Below are 16,694 nucleotides of genomic sequence, written 5' to 3'. Positions count from 1 at the left end.
AAATTGTCTTGCTTTCCTCTTGTAGTTCTATCTCTATTTTTTTATTTTTTTCTCTCAAAAGTCCTTTGAGCCCTTTCACTCCACTACATTAACTAGATTTAGACCCACAAGCTATTAAGACTATTGCGCTTTGATACCATTTGTTATGGCCCTTTCTAGAACATTCCTTATTTTCACCTTAAGCTAATGTTTCTAATTCTAAAATGATAATTGCATTTTCCATTCACATTTGCAAATATAACTTTAATCAAAATCATGAATTTTATAATAACATTTAGATTTGTCACATTCACATCATTTTGGAAATAGAGTTAACTTGATTTTTTGCTAGATTTCTTTTTCCAATTTGTAGTTATTTTTCCTTAAATTTTAGTCCTTTTATCTAGGTAAGTCATGGATTTTTTTTATAAGTTGGCAGGAGAAATTACCATCCTTAAATCTCTTAATTTTTCCTTTGAGGGTTTGTGTGCCCTTTGCCTATAATATTTTTCAATTATATTGTAAACCGTCAATTCAACATAACCAAATCATATGTGCAGCTAATTCGCAGTACATCCACCAAAATCTCTTTTAAAGAATGATTACACAATAAAATCTAATAGAGTTAATATAGCCACAATATATGAAAACCAAAAATTAAATTTGGCACCTGTAGTCCTTTGGAATAGGCCTTCCACATTATATGCTTGGGTTTTGGTGCTAAAATCATTTGAACTTTTTAAGCTTGGTGTTGAAAAACGAATTGGATACACAAGATTGCGAATAAATCTGTGATGAATTGATGGGGAGCACACAAGAAACTTTGAAAAATAGTTATTTCTATTCCTACATAAAGATGCAGTGCATATTCTCCTCTAGTACAATGCCATGTTAGAGACTGTAAAGTTCTAGACCCTCCTCTAGGCCAGTGGGTAGTAGTGTTGAACATAAATCTTACCCTAGTGGTTGCAATATGTCTAGGATATTGAATCATGGATTCTTTTTGTTGGTGTAAATAGATATTTACTATTTACACTTTAATTAAGTTTACTTAGGTTAGTGAATTATTTTATTATTTTTGCATTATTTTATTATTTCTCTTTATGAGACACTTAGGAATTTGCGCACCTTCTTGAGTTGTCATGTAGACAACACATAAATATGCAACTCTAATTGTGCACATGGTGTCTACAACACAAAAGTTTGCATCATTCACTGAGTTTTCATGTAGACAACATAGTTATTCACACTCCTAATTTAGCACATGTTGTCTATAACATTGATGTGCGTGTTTCACCTTTGTAGGCTTATCCTCTCATCATCACACTTACTTCTATGCTTAATGGAGGCTAACCCATATCTGGTTGAGATGTGCCTAGTTATAGGACTTATCATGATGCTGATTCTAAGGCATTCTAGATGTATCGTAGAGGCCTTTATATTGAGGCACTCCTAGTGTACTTGTACATTGTATTGAATACTATACAGTTATTCTGATCATACTCTGGTCTAATTTGTGCTTGTGTTTTGAGTTCCTTGGTCTTGGGTAAATTCTGAATTAAGGCAGATTCTTACGTGGTATCAAAGCTAAGGGAGATACTTGTCACATAGCCATTGGAGACCTCATTGCTTCATCTCTCTAAGGGACCCAATTCATATCCAGAGCATCAACAAAAATTGGGAGCATCTAGAGCCAAAGTGGACCTTGCCATTGCATCTGGAATGACGATTTGGTGAAGATCGACTATAAATTTTCCTATTTTAGGCCATAGTCAACCAGAAGGCAATTTTTTTTTGCAAATCGAAACCCGAGGTCCAATTTGCAAAGCTAGGTATGGTCATTATTGGGTTTGATTAATTAATTTTTGGAGCAGTTTATTCTGCATTTTTCTTGCGATTTTGAAAAAAAAATTTAGATTTTTTTTGGTCCAATTGGCTAGGCAAAGAATTTTTTTTTAGCACATAGGTACTAGGATGTCAACTCCTAGCCCTGCACACTATATATTTCGCAAGGAATATTTTATTTCATTTGCAGGTAGTAGGCGGCTCCATTAATTTTTTGGATTGCATAATACCTTATTGGCAGATAGAATTGTCAAATTTTGACAAGTCTTAAACACTAGCAGGCATTGTTCAACATACCAATTGTTTCATTTACAACACTACCTGCCACATCAATCTCCTAGCAAGAAACAAACCTATGGTAGAAGCCCTTTTTGTTTTATACCTTTGACTGCATTACCTTCAAACAATGATGAGTCCCAACATTTCTTCAATGTGGGACTAATTTGTGTCCCCTTTCCAGTCAAAACCTCTTTGCAGTAAACAATTAAAACATGATGTCATTTAAAAAAAATCTAATGCAGACCCCAACTACCCTCCACATGGCACAAGAATAACTCATTTGCATAGGTTGCACACACAGTAGGTTGTGATACATCCACATAGAAAAGGCACATAGTATGCGCATGGACATATCAATGCTAGTTGCAAAGCCCCATCAGTGTCTAGGCTACCTCCACATGGCTGAACCCACATCAGCCCAGTCGCACACATTAGCTTCCATTGCATGCCCAATCACCAAAGTTGTACACTAACTCATATGTCATATGCTAGCTAGCATGATACATCACCTACTATACCTACACAATCATCAATACATGCCTAAAATTTTTGCACACTTTTGTACAATTTCTACATAATTTGTATAGTACCACATCATTAGCTTATAGGGTGACATCATCACAGGCTTACCTAGACATTGACATCAACAAATCATGAGCCTAAATTTGATAGTTGTTTGACCATCATACTAGGGCATTTTTGAACTACTATGATGTTTTTTTGACCCTCAAATTTAACACGATATTTTTCTCTCTAGACCTCTCTTTAGATGTAGTTTTGATTTGGCAGCCCAAATTCAAATAGCCATAGCTCGATCATCTAGACTCCAAATTAGGTGCAATTTACTAAATTTTTTAGTGGTGTAGCTAGTTTTTGGTTTTGGTGCATAGATTGGTCAGTATAAGCATTTTTTGGTGACTGTACCTATCTAATCCTACAGTTTGCAACTTCAAACATATTGTACAGGATCATTTGGACTCTTTTTTAGGTTCCATTTTTTTTGAAAGTGCATATTTTTTCATCTAATTTTTAGATCTATAGTTAGATTATAGTCTTATTTGGACAAAAGTATCACTTTTAGAGATAGGTCTTGTTTTGTATTGTATTTCTTCACAATCATTGTAATTTTGAGCTACATTGTAAAATTCCAGATTTGTACTCTATAAAGAGGTTGTAATCAAAAAAATTAGAAAGCCCACTTTGTAGATTTTGGCAAGTGGCCCATTGTAATAGCAATATATATAAAGTGCCAAAATCATTTATTTGGGGGGGATTTTTTTGATTGAGTGAAAAGGGGGGGTGTGTACTGTGTACTGTGTCTCCTTTATCTTGTGTTCTTGCATTATGGGTTTTTTTTTCAAAGTTAACTCCAGATAATTATGCTACATGGAAAGAAAATATTAAAGAGCCACTGGTAGAAAAAGGTTTATTGCATTATGTCACTGGTGCGGCAAAGAAACCTCCTACTGATGCTGATGAAGCTTGAAAAGAAGACTGGGAATCCAAAAAAGAGATGGCCCTAGGAACCTTGTGGAAACATATCTCTGATCCTATCAAATTTCACATTAGGAAGCTTACAAATCCAATAGAGGTTTGGGCTAAACTAGAAGCTTTGTATGGGACAGTAGATGAAGACATGACTTATACCATAGATGATAAACTTCTCAAGTTTGATCCTAGAAATTTTGATACAATTAAAGACTATCTTACCCAAGTAGAAATGTATAGGGCACAATTGAAGGATTGTGGTGAACCCATTAAAGATGGAAAGATGATCAAGCACATCATGACTCATCTTCCACTTGAATATGCTCCTTTTGTTTCTAGCTTTAATACACAAAAATTGATAATGGGTAGTGCCTATGTTAAGCCTTCATTTGAGAAATTCTCAGAAACGTTGATCTTTGAACATGACAATCTAGTGGGAATTGGAATTCTCAAGTCTTCCAAAACCAAAGCCTTGGTAGAAAATGAAGGTAATTCAAGTGGCAAAAAATCAAATAAGAAGCAGAAATAATGGAAGGCTAAGCCATAAGATGACACACAAAAGTCCTCCTCAAAACAATAATCTTCCACAAGTCAGTCTTCTTCCACTCAACATTCTTCTTCACAACAAGGAAAGTCTTCATCCAAGAATAATCAAAAGGGGAACAATTCAAACAAAAAGGAGAATAAAACATGTTCCTATTGTAAGAGGAATGGTCATAATGAACATGAGTGCAAAGATAAGTAGATTGATGAATTGGTCAACATTATGAGGAAACACAAAATTGATGTTCCAGATGCATACAAGGATAAGGGATCTTCATCCACTTCAAAGGGTAAGGGCCAAGCTTTAGTTGCAAGTACAAACAATGTGGAGGAATGGGTTTTAGATTCAAGAGCAACACATCATATGGGTGATTCAAGGGAGCAATTTTCCTTTTTAAAATCATCAAATGTACCTTACATCTATGTGGGCAATGATAATCAAGTTGAAGTAGAAGGTAAAGGCAATGTTGAGTTGGAAAATGGCATCTTCAAGGATGTACTTCATGTTGCTAACCTTAGCACCAACCTTCTCTCCATCTATCAAATTACTCACTATAGATGTGGCAAAAAAGTAGGGTTCCTCTCTGACATAGTAGTGGAAAAATCTCAAAGATGATTCAATGGTGGTGGTTAGAAAGGAAAATCATGAGACTAGACTTTATTTTTTCTCACATTTTGTGCCTAAGTCCACATCTCTTGCCTTGTTGACTCATTCAAACACTCAAAGTAAACTATGGCATGAAAGATTTGGACACCTAAATTATCACTACCTTCAGCAATTAAGTAGTAAGGAAATGGTCATTGGTCTACCTCAAGTCAAGTTTTTAGAGGGTGTATGTCCAGGTTGTGAAGCAGGTAAACATCCTAAAGAGAAATATGACAAGGGGAAGTCTTGGAAGGAAATTGCTGTTCTAGAATTGATTCATAGTGATGTAGCTGGCCCTTTTCTAGTACCATCATTTGGCAAGGCCTGCTATGTTCTCACATTTATTGATGACTTTTTAATTTTAAAGGTACACTTGGGTCTTTTTTTTTGGTAATAAGAGTGAAGTCTTTGACAACTTTATCATATTCAAAGCTCAAGTTGAGAAAAAATCAAGGAAAGCCATCAAGATCCTAAGGACAGATAATGGTAAAGAATATGTCAACTCTAGACTTATAGATTTTTGCACACATGAGGGGATAGATCTTTAACATTCAATTGTATACACACCATAGTAGAATGGTGTAGCTGAAAGAAAGAACACAACCCTTAAGTAAATGACTACTTACATGCTTCAACACAAGTCTCTTGATCAAGTGTTTTGGGATGAAGCCATGTGCTATGCCAACTATATCCAAAATAGAAGTCCACATAAGGCCTTAGATGGAATAACACCTTTTGAGGCTTGGTGTGGAAGAAAACCAAGTGTCAAGTACTTCAAAGTTTTTGGTTGTTTAGGATGGGCTAGGATACCTCCACAAAAGCTTAAGGCATTAGAACCCCAAAGAAAACCATGCATATTTGTTGGATATCCTGATCATCTCAAGGCATACAAACTAATGGATCTAGAGACACATGAAATATTTTATTAGAGGAGTGTTCACTTTGAAGAGACATGTCCAAGTTTGGCTTCTTCAACTCCTCCTTCTTCCTCCTTCGTGGATAGTGATCAAAGTGATGAAAGTGACTTGGAAGATGAGATTCCTCCAACTCTGACTTGTAGGACACCACCTTCATAGGATCAATAAATAGTTGAGGACATTCCTTCTTCTTCTTCCACTAAACCTCATTGGGCACATCAAACAATTGATGTAGCAGGTTCATTGGTGGGAAATCCTTTAGATAATCAAAGGACTAGGTCACAACACAAGTAATTTCCACATGCATACATAGCCATTGCTTCTAATCCATAGTCTTTTAAGGAAGCATCAGGGATTCCAGAATGGGATAAAGCTATGGAGAAATAATATAATTCATTGATGAAAAACAACACATGGGACATAGTTCCCCTTCCTAAGGGAAGAAAAGTGGTTCAATGCAAGTGGATCTATCGAACCAAATTTTTTGTAGATGGAAGTGTTGATAAACATAAGGTTGGACTAGTTGCCAAAGGTTTCTTGTAGGTTCCAAGTATTGACTATACAAAGACTTTTGCACCAGTTGCCAAAATGAACTCCATTTGCCTGACACTAGCAATTACTATAGCTCAAGATTAGGTTGTACACTAGATGGATGTTAAGAGAACATTTTTGAATGGTGACCTTCATGAGGAAATTTATATGGAGTAGCCACAGGGGTTCATATAGGATTCTACTATGGTTTGCAAATTGAAGAACTCTATTTATGGTCTAAAGCAAGCTTCTTGGGCTTGGTATGCCAAATGGATTCCTTGCTCCTCTTAGTAGGTTTCACCAAATGTCATTCTAATTTGAATGTTTACATTCTTCAAAAAGATGACTCTCACTTGATATTAGTACTTTATGTTGATGAATTGATCATTATAGGGAGCAATTCATCCATCATAACCATTCTCAAGACCTCTCTACATGATAGATTTGCCATGATAGACTTGGGTTTGCTACATTACTTCCTCGGCATTGAGATTACATAGTCTTTAGCAGGGATAGCTCTTTCACAGCCCAAGTATGCTCTTGACATGTTTTCTCAGTTTCACATGAGTGACTGCAAGCCTACTCCTACTCCCTTCCTATCAGGTGTCAAGCTAGAGGCTAATTTTTCTACTCTGCTTGTTGATGCTACATTATATAGATAGTTAGTTGGAAGCCTTATCTACTTGACACATACACACCCTAATATTTCTTTTGTAGTTGGTATGGTTTCATGCTTTATGTAAGAACCTCATGAGCTTCATTAGAAGGCTACCAAATGCATTTTTCATTACATCAAGGGTACACATACATATGGGATTCATTATGTAGTAGGTATAGGGCTTCAATTGATTAGATACATAGAGTCAAACTGTGCAGGAGACTTAGATTCTTGCAAGTTCACTTTAGGGTACATATTTCACCTTGGTTCTGATCCTATTTGTTGGAAAATTAAGAAGCAAAATAATGTTGCTCTTTCTTCCATAGAGGCTGAGTATCGAGGAGCTGTCAATGCAGCTATAGAGGCTCTTTGGTTACAACACATCTTGGAGGAGTTTGGATTTGATCTAACTAAGCCTATAGTTATTCATTGTGACAACTAGAGTGCCATTGAAATCTCTAAGCATCCAGTTTAGCATCAGTGAACAAAGCACATTGAGGTTCATATATCAAAGAGCTTATACATGAGCATATCATTGCAGTATAATACTATCCTACAATAGAGCAGGTAACTGATATCTTCACCAAACCCTTCACCAAGGTCAAGTACATTCATTTGTGAGATCTCTTGGGGGTGTGGGATGTTGCAGAAAGGGGAGTCCCTTGACTTCTCTCTTCTTCTTCTTCTTCTTCTGGGAGGAATTGTTTCCTATTCTGAGGTCTTCTTTTCTATCTTCTTCTTTATTGTACTCATCTCTCTTTTTGGAGAAGGGTTTTTCCCATGAAGTTTTCCCTCTTTCTCTTCTTTATGAGAGATTGCATTGCATCATTCTATAGCATTACTTTTTGTACATGGGTAGCTAACATGGCCTTGTAGCCGGGACCCATTATGCATTAGTGAGCTTAAGTACATTCCCTTAAGTTGCACTTAAGGGGTGGTGTTGGTGTAAATAGGTATTTACTATTTACACTTTACATAAGTTTACATAGGTTAGTGCATTATTTTATTATTTTATTATTTCTCTTTATGAGACACTTAGGAGTTTGCACACCTTCTTGACTTTTCATGTAGACAACACATAAGTATGCAACTCTAATTTTGCACATGGTGTCTACAACATAGGAGTTTTCATCATTCATTGAGTTGTCATGTAGACAACACAGTTATTCACACTCCTAATTTAGCACATGTTGTCTACAACACTAATGTGCATGTTTCACCTTTGTAGGCTTATCCTCTCATCATCACACTTACTTCCATGCTTAATGGAGGATAACTCATATGTGGTGTACATGTGCCTAGTTGTAGGACTTATCATGATGCTAATTTTGAGGCATTCTAGATGCATCTCATAGCCCTTTATATTGAGACACTCCTAGTGTACTTGTACATTGTATTGAATACTATACAATTATTCTGATCATACTCTAGTCTAATTTGTGCTTGTGATTTGAGTTCCTTGGTCTTGGGTAAATTCTACCTTAAGGAAAATTCTTATACTTTTCTTAAATTGAATTATTTTATGGATTCTTTTCTTCTATAGTAACTAGCACTTCTTTTCTTGCTTTTCTAAGTAGCAAATACATATTTTCAGCTGAGAATTTGATTTGCTGGTATCAAATCACCTTAAAAATTTTGTCACAAATGGCCTATTTTCAGCAAGCACCCTACCAAGTATAATTGATATTCTTTGTGAGTGTAGTTGAGGCTCAAGTAATTTTGGGGCATCCTCTGTTGATTGAGGATTCATCATTACTCACATTTAAATGTTCTTCAATTCTTCTATCTAGTGCACTAATCAATAAATCTAATGCAAATTGACTCCATTTCATAGTGTGCCAATGTTTTTCTCTAATTGCAATGCATTACAAGGCATACCAAAATTAAAAGAGATTGAACATAGCTGGGGTCTATCAGTGTATGCACATCCAATGACCCCACATTGGTTAGCACCATGAGAGTTTCTATCTACCATGATGTACATAAGCTGCTCCATGAGCAAGAACTGAATCACATTCCATTTCTCCAAAATGAATACCTCCACCAATTTTGTGACCTTTCACAAGTTGTGTGGTGATAGGATTAACATGTTCCATAGAACACACCTGTTAGCAAAGCATCTAATTGGAAAACTTAATTACATGCAAACTCTAGTAGAATTTGGCCTCAATTAATGGCTTAATGAAAAAAATGATAGCTGCCATTGCATCAAACAAATGACTATGTGTGAGACATATATTTTGGAACCTTCATTCCATCAAAGAAGTCTACCGGCTTAATTACTATGCTCTAATTTTATTAGTTTGATATGGATTCTAATAGTGGATACATTATGTTATTGAATTTGAATTAAATCATAACTAGTTGATAAAAGGAATAGAGCATTTTGATTTTTAAAGGGAGAGTTCACAAGAAGCAAGTCATATATGTGAGAATTAAATTCTTCATTATAGATTGGATTACAAACATGGATTGGATTACAATGTGGTCATTTGAAATGAGTGAGAGTTTTTTTTTATAAGATTATAAAGAAATGAGTTTGGGTTCCAAATTATGAAATTGATTAGCTAGTTGTGGATTGAAACTCAAATGCTTAAAAAAGTTTATTTGTCTCCATTTCATTGAGTTTGATAGAGATTAATGTTTTTGATTAAGGAACATAGGATTTAACTAGGCCCTAAAAACCATACAAAAAGAGGATTAGTCATAAAAGATCACTTAAAGTAACAACAATAACTAAAGAAAACAAAAGAAACAACTCCCTATAAAAAGACAAAAACCAAAGAAAGCCGGGGAGAAAGGATAAAAAACTAGGCCACCCCAAAAAAATGCCAAGGTACTCAGGAAATCTCTCTTAAAATTTTAGCTACATTAATTTCAAGCTTAGAAAGTATGTCTGCTACCTCCCTGATCTCTCAATGCTCTTTATCAAGGTCTGGAGTATCCTTCTTCCTCATTCTAGATCTTGTGCGCTTCCTAGAGTAATCCTTCAAGGTATTTTCCTTTGTGTTGTGGGAGCTTAGATCCTCATCCTTGCTAGCTCTCTGGTCTTCCATATTGTTGTTTAGGATTTTGAGGTTTTCATTGGTTTCCTTATGAATATTGTAGCATTGTTCCACAATACTCCTCAAGAAGCTTTCCATAGTTTCAACCCTTATTGTGATTTCCTACACCTTGTCATCCTTGTTCTTTTCTTCTTTAGTGATTCCATTCTTCAAGCTAAAGTTTTCTCTTTCAAGGCTGCACACCTTTTACTTTAGGTCTTAGAGTTCATGGGAGATCCATTTGTTGTACAAAAGCTATTGACTACATTGTTCTTGGCATTTTTGATGATGTCCATATCTAGGCGCTCCTTTGTAATGTCACTAGAAATAATCAAGGCCGGATCAATTAATTGCTCCATTAGAATTTTGCCTTCATCATCCTCTTCAACTTGAGTTCTAATAATTTTTTTGTTTAACCCCATCTTGGCTGAGGTGGTTTCAAAATTTCTCTAGACCACCATTCTGTATTTGCCAATGATCGAGCACTTGTATCAGCTGGTGCCATAGTCCTTAAATCCTTGAATTTGATCATCCCTTTCACTACCTTCCAAAACAACCCTCTTGACCCCTTTCTTCTCCTTCTTGGACTCAGGGTGTTTCCTTTTTTGACCCTTGATAGTATTCTCAGAATCCTCCCTATTTTTTAACATTTTGATAGTGATTATTTTCTTTCCCTTTTTCCTCTCCATACCCTCTTCTTCTCTATTCTCCTCTATGCCTTCCTCAGTCTCTTTCCCTATGTCCATTCCTTCAACCCCTTCATTATACTCCCTATCATAGGTAGAATTAAGGTCATGCATGGGTTGAGGGGTGGAATTAGTTTTATTTTCTTTTCTGGTGTTTAGTTTCCTAGAGCCTCTCAGTGGGGTATCGTCCTTATCCGACTCCATGCGCAAGTCTTGGCTATATTTAGTGTCTGATGGTAGATAGTTATCTTCTGACTCTTCTAAGTCCTCTCTATCCTTCTTCCCATCCTTTTTAGGTTTAATTTGTTTACCAATTGTCCTAGCTTTGAAGAATTCATAAATTAAAAGTAAAAGCTCCTCATGAAGTGCAGGATTCCTAGTGTGCTTCTCCTGAAATTCATTTATAGTCTCATTCATTGAAGAGTAAAGGTAAAAGGGGATAGAAATTTTGGCCCCATACCTTAAGTGATTTAAAATCATGAAGTGATAAGTGCATAGTCGATCAAATTTGGTATCAAGGGTTATATACTCGATGATAGCCCTTAAAAAAAACCTCCATAGCCTCTTTATGGAGTTTGGGAGATAATGGGTACCTCTATTCATAAGAGCTTTCTTCTCCTCTTGGTCCTTGGTAAATTCCACCACCGCCTGGCTCGAGATTTTTGGGTCTCTATAAAATTTCTTCCCTATGATGGGAATACTAGTGACCTCAAAAATAATGTCCTCCATCATAGTAAATTTAACTCCTTCAATTTTCATGATACCCTCATTCAAACTTTTCACCATAGCCTTGGTGACTGATGGTTTTCAACCATGAAGCCTTTCAATAAAAGTCGTGAGGTCCCATATTTTAAAAAATTCCTAGACCTTTGAACTCTTGTGCCATTTTTGGGCTTCATCATCTAGTTCCCTCCGTGCCTTTCCCCAACCATCTTGATCTCATCACTAACTTGAAACCCAGAATTAAAACCCCTTAGAGTAAATGAGCTTCTCCTCATTTTCTTGAGAATGTTATTAGTTTTATTGTCCAACAATCTAAATTCTATCATTGAATTAAGAGGATAGAGATGATTGATGTGAGAAGTATGAGTGATATTGTACTTCCATATTGTATTTCTATACATTCTCCATAAAAGATTAAATATCATAATTAATTTATACATCAAAATTTTGACCCTCCTCCAAGTCATATTAGCTAACATAATGAAATTAAATTATATTCAATCTTCCCATGATCCTTTCCCATTCAATCATATCTTTAATCTCTGATAGGAGATTATTAGCTTCCATCCACTTGGTCATCCCATTGTACTTGATTACCCAATTAGCTAGGTTGTCAGCCATATGATTGACCTTAGGGTACTCATGTGCCACATGAATTTCTTCAAATTATTTGAGGAGAAGAATGAAATCTTCTATAATGTTCTCTCTTTTCTAGGTAGGTTTATTCTTTTCCTTAAGGTAATCTATAATGTTTTTTGAATCACCTTCAATCCAATTTTTTTTCACACCTATATCCAATGCCAGTTTAATGCTATAATGAGCTGCTATAGCCTCCGCATAATGGTTGGTTTGATTTCCAAGGGGAGTAGCCACCATAGCAATACCTATGCCAAAGTTGTTTCTAATAACACCACCTACTCTAGCCTTTTTGGGGTTTCCTTTGGCCACCCTATAAAAGTTAGCTTTACACCATCCCTTAGGTAACATTAACTAATTACACTCATCCCTCTTGCTTTTATTATTTTCATTGGTGCTAATAGAGGGGATAGGACGTTTGATAGTAGAATAATTCTCCATCAGAGAATTAAAGCATTTGTGGAAAACAACCTCAGCCTTGGTTTCCTTGTCCCTAAAAATTCTATTTTTATGCTCCTTCCAGACCCCCTAGCAAACATGGGGAAGGGTCCAATTTCACAAAACCCTGTCTTCACACCCAAATCTACTTTGGATCCATTGCTCAAACACATCAAGGATGTTGGAAGGAAAACACTAGGATATGTTAAACAAGCACAAGAAAAGAGACCATATATTGTTAATGAAAGGGTAGTGGATGAAAAGGTGATCAACACTCTCACATTGATTTTTGAAAAGAATGCATCTGTTAGGCACCATATTTCCCCTCTTTTTGAGATTATCTACTATTAGGATGTGATTTTGAAGCATAATCCGAAAAAAGATGTTGATTTTAGGTGTAAGCCCCAAGAACCAGGCTTTGGCCCACACTTGGGTAGGACCAAACTTTTGAAGATTCTCGTAGCTCGAGGCCACTGTGTAAATGCCATTAACCATCTCTCCCCAGATGATGGAGTCTTTCTTGTGAGATAATGGAATATGTCTAATCAAATCCGTGAGTGCCTTGAGATCCATGGATATCTCAGCCAAATAGATCCATTCATTTTGATTCCTATAATCTCTTACCCTGCTCCCAAACCTATTAATGCAAACATTACCCCATCTGATAAAAGGTTTAGTTTCCCAAATAGGACCAACACTGAGCCAATCATCATGCCAAAAGTTGATATCTTCTCCATTTCCAAGTTTCCATTTAGCTTTGACGAAGGCAAAACTCTTATTCCTTAGAATGCCATTCTAAATAATAGAACCCCTAGGATTAGTAACTCTATTGATTAATTATACGAGACTAAGGTTTGCCATGTACTTGTGCTCCATAATATCTCTCCATTCTCATTTAAGATGGAAGATTCTCTAGAATTTTTTTTCTTTGAGAGCACTATTAATCTATTTCAACTTTCTAATCCCTAGGCCCCCTTTTTTCTTGGGTCTAAAAATATTCTCCCAAGCCACCAAAGTGTATTTTATGTTCTCATTGGTTTCAGACCACATGAAATGCCTTTGAATGGCCTCCAAATGTTTTGCAACCTTGGGAGGGATAGTAAAGAGACTGAGAGCATAAGTAGGAAGGTTTTTGAGGGTAGACTTGATCAATAAAACTTTAACATCCTGGCTAAGAGTAACACCTTTCCAACTTGCCAATTATCTATTAAACCTATCAATGAGATTGTCCCAAAACTAGTCAGGTGGTTTGGTACCCAAAGAAAGGCCTAAGTAAGTGGATGGAAGAGTCCCAATAATACAACCCAGGATGCTAGAAATTTTCCTCTATCTATCTAGAGGAGCGTTGAAGAAAAAAATTGAGCTCTTATCCCAGTTTATGAGCTGACTAGAGGCCTTGGAATAGATGTTGAGGATCCCTTTGACATTACAAGCTTCTCAAACTGAGGCCTTACCTCCCAAAATCATATCATCTAAAAATTATTGATGAGTAAAGACTAGAGGGCTTGAAGAGGGTTTCAGACCCACCAAGTTCCCCTACTTCTCTTAGAATTAATAAGTCTAGATCCCTTGATGAAGACCTCTAGAAGATTTTTAAAAATCCAAAAGGGTACCATTAGCAATAACCACAAAGGTAGGGGAGGAGATTAGTTGAGAAATTATCTTTCTCACTCTAGAATTAAACCCAAAATCCTAAAGCACCCTATTCAAAAACTCCCAATCCACCCTATCATAAGCTTTAGAAAGATCAAGTTTAAGCTAGAAGCCCTCCTATTTACTTTCTTCTAGAGAATGAGTAACTTTGTGGACCTCCATGATAGAGTCAAGAATTTGTCTACCTAGCACAAACCCTAATTGTTGTAGAGTAATAATCCCATGAAGTAATTTGATAACTCTATTTGTTAAGACTTTAGCCAAAATCTTGTAGAGGGAGTTGCAAAGGCTAGTAGGCCTGAAAGCTCCAAAAGAGTAAGCCCCAATGACTTTCAAAATCAAAACCAAAAAAGTAGCATTAATTTCTTTAAGAAGATTCTTAGCACTAAAGAATTCTTTAACAACTTTGACTAGGTCATAGTGGATTATATCCTAGAACATTTGGGAGAAAAAGGTGGGAAATCCATTAGGACCAAGGGCTTTTTTGGCAGGCAAAACAAAAACTGCTTCTTTAATTTCCTTGATTTTGGGGATGGCCAATAAGGCCCTATTCTGAGCCTCATTGATAACCAAGGGGATAGTATTAATGATAATATTATGATCTTCTTGAGAAAAATTGAAGTCTTTAGTGAGAATAGAGGAGAAATACCTAATAGCCTCCTCAGCTATCTTGTTATCTTACCTAATCAAATCACATCTCTTTTTAATCTGACTAATTCTATTGGCCACTCTATGTTTCATAGAGGAAAGCTGAAAGAACCTCAAGTTTTTGTCCCCTTCTTTGAGCCAAATTGACCTAGACCTCTACCTCCAAAACATTTCCTCTTATCCAACAATATTATGAAGATCAGCAAGGATATCCTGCTTTGTGTTCAACTTAATTTCATCATACCCCCATGTTTGGATCTCTTCCTAAACCTCTAAAAGATCCTTCACAACCCTTTCTTTGGTTAGGAAAATATTCTCAAAGTCACTTTTATTCCATATTCTAATTTTAGATTTAATTAATTTAAGTTTTTTGGCCACCTTATACATAGCAGTTCCATCAACCTCTATCCCCCCCAGCCCTTAATTTTATTGAATAGGCTAGGGTGCACTAACCACATCTTCTCAAATCTAAAAGGGAAAGCTTTCTTTCTATTAATTCTATCAATAAAGAGCAATTGGGGAGTGATCTGAGCTAAGCCGAACTAGTAAGGAAAGCTTGCAATGAAATTGACACAACCAATCCAAAGTTAAGAGAGCTCTATCGAATCTCACCTAAATACAATCTGAGCCTATTCTCCTATTGGACCATGTGAACTTGCATCCATCAAGATCCACATCCACAAGAGCTAAGTCCCTTATTAAATAAGATAAATGTTGCCTACTATCCACATCAGGTGGAAGACCTCCTTGCTTCTCAGAAGCCAAAAGGGGGGGGGGGGGTGTTAAAATCTCCCTTAATGATACCCAAAGAGACTCCAAGTTGAGAAGCAAGGTTCAAAATTTTATCCCAAAATTTTCCTCTACCATTCTTAGTATTAGGGGCATAAAGATTAAGAAGAAACCATCTCTCTAAAGTTTTAGGATTAAAAAAATTCATGAGTAAAATATTATCTTCATCAAAAATGATATTAGCATCAAAGGAATTTTTCCATAAGTAAGAAGACCACTAGACACCCCATCCAAGTTAGTGGCTGAGTTTCTTCAACCTTTACCAAAGGATATCTTTTCCACTTTTTCCTTCTTCATTTTAGTTTCTTGAATTAAAAAAAGATCTAGCCTATGATCCCTAATCATATTCTTAATAATTTTCTATTTGTGGATTTCATTGAGTCCATGAATGTTCCAAGATATAATCTTCATACTTTGAAATTCTGGCAAGCTTCCTGGATGGTCTTTTGAGATCCATCCAAAATATTCCTCCTTGCTTCTTCCTTCCTAATTTGTTTGAAGCTCTTCCTACCTGGGTTACTTGAAGATCCTCCAGTATCCACTTTGACCCTGCTCCTTTTTGCTAATGGTGAGACCAATGATGGATCCCTATTGTTTTTCTTTTTCTTATAGATAACTTGGGTCCAAGGGTTCTCCTTGGAGTCCTTGCAACTATCAAAGAGTGATTCCAAATGAATTAAGTGCTTAGGTGAAATAGCTGAGACCATGTCTAGGAATCTACTTACCATCGATGGAGAGAATCCATTACCTTGAGAAGATTTAGTCTCCTCTTCCATAAGAATCCCATCTAGAGAGTCTATGGTTTTCTCAACAATTTGATTGTTTATGGTACTGGCTACCTCCATTCCAACTTGGTCCTCCTTTAACCCAGGGAGAACCTTTCCTACATTTTCCTCCTCATTAATTGTCTACTTTGGCTCATAGTCTATCAGGATATTATTATTATCCCCAAAGGGGAAATAGGTTGTAATTCCTTCATTGATGCCATATCCCTAGTTTTTACATGTACATCCAATGTGTTGGTTTCCTTAGGTGGAGGCATAGAGTCCTTACTTCCTTGGTCCTTCTAATGTGAGGTCTTTTCCTTCCATACCTTTTTGGGTGCCTCATTTGAGAACATTTGATTGTGTTTACCCTTTTCAAGATTAGCTTTTTGGTTCTTTTCTTTTTCTTTGAAAATTGGGCAAGCCT

This window comes from Cupressus sempervirens, chromosome 10 (assembly GCF_028749045.1).
Source record: "Cupressus sempervirens isolate cs-2001-9-10 chromosome 10, ASM2874904v1, whole genome shotgun sequence".
Lineage (NCBI taxonomy): Eukaryota > Viridiplantae > Streptophyta > Pinopsida > Cupressales > Cupressaceae > Cupressus > Cupressus sempervirens.
This window is presented reverse-complemented; position numbering follows the sequence as displayed.